Below are 6000 nucleotides of genomic sequence, written 5' to 3'. Positions count from 1 at the left end.
ATACCTTGAAGCAAAAGGAACATGACATGATAACCAAAGGTTCACTCGAATGTCATTCGTGTAAGCATAGGGATCGATATGGACGTCCACGGTTCCTCTATCGGTCATTAAATGAAGGGGTTCCGTTCATGTCTATGTTTGTTGAACATACAGGGTCACAAGCTTAAGGTAATCATGATCTATTGAGTGTTAGTAGGGCGAGAGTATTGAGGATTTATTTGTGGAAATTTTCATTAATATTCAAAATAGTTTTGAGAGGAACCGGAAGCGTTTCGGGGTCATCAGAAGGGTTTCGAAGTTTATCGGGCAATACCGGGTATTACTGATAATTAATATATAGGTGGGAAATGTTGCTGGTGATGTTAAATTAATAATAAAAGGCTCTAGTAATTGTTAGCAGACTTCTATATTTAATTTAATATCAACGGGCCTTAAAAGGCCAATAGGTGGAGGGAGAATTGGGCCACAAGGGCCTGATAGGGGTGGCTCCCCCTTTCCCCTTTGGGAAGCCGAATTAAGGTGGGGGAAGGAATCCTCCTTGCCCCCTTGGCAGGCGCAAGGGGAGGGGAGTCCACCCCCCTCTTGTGGCGCCCCTCCTCCCCTCCAACCTATATACCATACTAGAGGCTTTGGGTACTTTTAGATACACAAGTTTTGGAGCCTCCTCTAGTTCTCTAGTTCTAGTTCTAGTTGGTCCTAGCTGATCAATTAGATCTTAACCTAGATCCTCTAATCCTCATAATTAGAAGCCCAGTGTGGTTCTAATCTCCTCCCTCTAATAGCTCTGGACGGTGAAGCGCTGCCGGATCGTGAAGACCGTACGCTTACACCTTGTAGACAGGTCATGCTTTCAGTCTTCTGTTCAAGGGACTATTCATGGGCGGTTCGCAGGATCGTTCATCTATGTTTTGAGACTCCAAGTACGATCTACACCGACTTGTCTTCTTCTACTGCAACTTGGAGACGGTAACGATCGATATCCAAACCGTTAGTGCATCTTCATATTGTTCCTGGGTGAGCAACCCCAAAGTCCACTGTACGGTAAGAAATGACCACGGTACTCTCATGGTCCAAGGAATTAAATCACACGTTAACTCTCCATGTTATAACAATTGACTTGTGATGATTGCATCTCAAAGTATAACAAACAATTTTGGGTCGATTCAATATGATCTTTCTTCCAATGTCATATTCTCAAAGTTGTTTTAGGACTATCGGTACACTTAATGATATCCTAGGATCCGGAAAACATAATCACCAACAATACTTGAGCTAGTCTTAGAGGTGAGACTAGGGATCTTATTTTACCGTTTATTATTCCACACATGCATATGAGTTTTCCACTGAATCACACATTCCAGGATCATAGCAGTTATAGCACATAATATAAACTCTCAATTGTGAATATGGAAATATAATAATAGAATATTATTGCCTCTAGGGCATATTTCCAACATGCACCACTTGGCCACCGACTTATTAGTTGTATCAAAAGGTCGCAATACTTGATCACGACCTCTTGGATGATGTACCATCGATGGTTGAGCGACTTGGTCCCACAATTATGGATGAGTTCATTGCGGTTAGGTTCGAAATTCTTGTGCTCATGGAACCAAGAATGTATGTTGGACCAAAATGTTGTGCGCCTTTCGTTCGTGCCGTGGATTAGATCAATGCTAGTGGCAACCATGCATTGCATAACAATTCGTCCTCTCACATGTTGAAGCTTTCTCCTCTACCCCTCTTCTTTGGATCGGCCGGCCAATCCTTCGGATGAACCATGTATTGCAAAACAATTAGTCCTATCCCGGCTACCCGGTGCATGAGTCTAGCTACTGGGTGTACGTGCCCTGCCCGACTGCCTGGTGTACGTACCCGGCTGTTGGGCGTACACCTCCAACTCCGATTCATCTAATTGTCCATCCTTGAAGCTACCTCTCGCTCCATCTCTGTTTTGGAATACCTCCATCATCTCCCTGTCTGCATCGTCATACGCCATCTCCCTCGTTGAGACACGCCGACATACAAAGAGCGGACATCGAGTTGATCCACGCCAGTTACTACCAGACAAGATGTTGTGATGCCAAATAAGGAAATGGAGAGGCGTCACGTCAACTTTGACGGAATACGACACGTACCCGACAACGGAGGCTAGGGACTACTCCTACCAACCGAGTTGTTTGGCAGCGTAGAACTAGGGTGGCTGATATTGTTCTGGCCAGGGACATGTGTACATGGACGGCGCTGGCGGCGGCACCCTTTAGCCCCACTCACCTCCCCTGCCGCCATTCTTTTTGCCAGCCGCCTTATCCTTTCCCTTCTTGTTGAGGCGGCAGGCTTGCCGTGTCGCCGAGTTGATCTTCTGGGCAGCCACCTTCTCTGGATCCTCCACATGTGCCGGCTACAGTAGCTGCTCATACGGATCCATGTGGCCGCGAAAGTGAAAAGCGCGGGAATTGGGGTATAGGGCGACGAGGATCGGAGTAGAGAGCATGGGTAAAGGGAGGTTGGCGTGGAAATAATGTGGACCGCTTCAAATGTATGGGCTCCGCCTCGTTTTTGGGCAGGTAGGGGGTGTCGGAGTCCAACGTGGTGGAGGTCCGGTCTCCCACAAAGCCCCCGAGCAGTTTGCTTCCGGTTTGCGGGAAACAGACACACGGACGTGTTCACGGACAAATACAAGTCCGTGGTTGATGGTTTGCAGTGTCCAAACAGCTCGGTCCGGACGTTTGTGAGCGTTTTGAGGGTCCATGTTTGAGATGCCCTTAGCTTTATTAGTGCCTACAAATCATGCGGACAATAAAGATTGTGAAACTGAAACTACCTATTCAAAAGAATTCCTTGTTGTATTCTTTTAAGCCAATTTATATTTCTACTTCCGGCCTCTGCATTCCTAGTTGCAGGTGGACTTATTTTCACCTTAAGCAGGAATTGTTTAATAAATACTTCTTGTGTAAACTAATTTAAGGTCATTTTTTGCGGAAATGATTTAAGAGGTAATATCATCGCTGGTGCTTAAACTTGTCACTGATGTTCACGTGAGTGCCTAAATTTGAAAAATATGTTGAACTCATTCTGGAACTTGACACGAGCGTGCAAATACGGTGATAATCTCATTCGTTGACATATAATGGCACCATATTTTAATTAGCATGCACACATGGCATGAGACCCACTAATTTGAAGCAGCCAGGACTCGAACTTGGGACGGCGCTATAGCAAACAACCTGCTGTATCCATAGCGCCATTCATATTTTCATGTCAGGAATGATAATGAACTTTAATATTTTGTTTAGCAACCCATTTGTGGGTTTTACATGGGGTGCAGTCCATGCAACCCATTTGCACATGTTAGCTTCTTTTTTAGAAATTTGTAAGAAGTTTGTAAATTATAAACACATTAATGAAAGTAAATCTAGAATATTCGTGTGTTATAAATATGGTTCGTACAAATAAAATAACTTATTTAAAAAACATTCATGTCATTTTAAAAATATTTACTTATTTACATGTGGATTATATTTAAAACATTTAGTAAATACAAAAAATATTAATTGTAGTAAATGTAAAAAATATAACTCATGGATTATATCAAAATACCAAATTATAGATGCAAACATTTTTATTAATATTCACTTGTTATAACTTTCACTCATGGCATATATTCTTAATTTCTATATAGTCGATGTATATATTTGTAAAAACAATTTAAATTTTAAGTTTTGCATAATTATGAATATTTCTAAATTATACGATTTCATAAAAAAGCAAAATTATGAACTATAAAAAATAAAATTTTGTATAATTAAAATACTATTTATGAATTATGATTTGGAAAATATTTGTAGTATTATAACTTATATAAATATTTTTATAATCATAAATACTATTCTATTTATATGATTTTTCCAGATATAATACATCAATACTTTTTAAAACTACTAGAACATTTTGCTAAATAATTTACTTTTTGTGTGTATTATATCCATAATATAAGAATGTTTGAAATTTATTTCTATTATTATCATTATAATTTATCAACTTTCTATAAAAAAATAAAAAAAGAAAGCTAACATGTGCAACATGGACCGCACAGATAGTGGCCCATTTAAAGTGGGTCCCACGCTACATGTGCATGCTAATTAAAATGCAGCGCCACGTCAGTGCATTATACATCTAGGGATGAGATTATCATCGTATTCGCACACACTCATGCCAAATTCTAAAACCAGTTCGATGTATTTTTCAAATTCATGCACTAAAGTAAACATCGATGGCAAGTTTAAGCACCACCGGTGATATTACCTCATGATATAAAGATCTTATATTAGTTTACAGTGGGAGTACTTGCTAAAGTGATACCTAGGGGTGCATATATCACAACGTCTTTTTGTGCTGCAAATGGTAATGGTTTGCAAATTTATGTTTTTCATATCAGAATGATTTACCTGAGAAATGGCAAATGATCAAAGCAAAACTATGCAATTTCATGTTATGAAAAAAATTTAACTAATGATACTAGTTTCACCTTACCTGTTTAAATAATCTTATTTAAATTCCTTGTGTCGATGGAAAGGGTCAATAGGAACCTCCCTGTTGGCATCCGACACGGCGACGTCGACCCTCTTCACCGTCGGCCAGACCCCGCACACGCTTCTTGTGTAGGACCCCGGGTCAGCGTAGGCTTTGCGGGGCTATTCTTCCACAAGCTAGTTCACATTGAGGATGCTAGGGCGGCGGCCCCGGGGTCGTGTTGGATGCTGCAAGTTGCTTCACGTTGGTGTGAAGTGGCAACAACCAAATCTGCACTCCGGTATGGGAAGCCCTATGGCGGCAAAGGTGCGAAGATATCCCGCCCATCTACTAGGCCACTCTAGCATGGCTTGGAGTACTGGTTGCCGTGACTATCCAAAGTTTATCACGAAGATAGTGACCGGAGCACCACTTCATGTCCGAGGTGAAAACTCTTGTTCTGTCTTTTATTAGTCGCTCCTTGTAGCGCGAACTGGCGTTTTTATCATGTTGAAGGCGGAGTCTACTTGTTGATGTGTTGGCCTTTCATTGGTTTGCTTCGGTAACTAGGATGAAAATCCTTGTCCTGGTCGTCTCCGGACGGACATGGCAACGACATTGCGAGGGTGTTTATCCCTTCTTAAAGGCGTTGATAAGAAAGATGTCAACTTAGTGGTATGTGTTAATCTATATATTTTAAAGGTTTTTATCTTACTTTTCTATGTTATGTACTTTGCTTGCTAACGACTTTAGCTTTATTGCCATGCATCAAGTCCAATGAATATGATTTTGTGCAACAAAATGATCCAGATGTCAGAGGTTTCTTTTTCAAAAGGTCAAAGTTAGGAAATTTTGACTATATACTCTGTAGACAATCATTTACACTCATAAATTGAGGTATTAAGACAACATGTATTTTTTTCAAATTAAGGGGCCTGCTCCGGATTTCATGAAAACGAAACATCTAATTAGATTTTACTTGCCATATGAATTTGCACACTGGGTCTAAAGTTCTGAAACCAAGTCCTAGAGCAACTCTAGTAGATGCACCATATTTTGGATCACCAAAACTGTTATGGACGTGATCGCTATAAAGCACTAGAGTCCACAATCACTAGTATTGCTATAAGTAGAACCCCAAAAAATGACCTCCTGGTAGAACATGTTTGTCATTGGGTAATAAGAACTATTTCTTTCACATCTCATCAGACAACAATTGAAGAAGCATCAACCTTGCTTTGAACTTGATTTCAACAAGCAAAACAGAAATACAACTAAAAATATTTATTTAAACTTACAATCTATTTTAGTTCGACCTCTTTCTCTGTTTGGAAGTGACCTCGCAGGCAGGGGGTGCTTCGACTACTGCGACCTCATGCGGTCACGAGGTCTACAACACTTGTGCATCCTTCATGCGGGAAAAGGCCACAACTTTGTAGCCCTTTGAAAGGATCGAGAAGAGGTGTCTAGAGGGGGGGTGAATAGACT

The sequence above is a fragment of the Triticum aestivum genome, chromosome 4D (assembly GCF_018294505.1).
Source record: "Triticum aestivum cultivar Chinese Spring chromosome 4D, IWGSC CS RefSeq v2.1, whole genome shotgun sequence".
NCBI classification, from domain to species: domain Eukaryota; kingdom Viridiplantae; phylum Streptophyta; class Magnoliopsida; order Poales; family Poaceae; genus Triticum; species Triticum aestivum.
The sequence above is the reverse complement of the archived record's forward strand: the minus strand, read 5'-3'. Positions refer to the sequence as shown.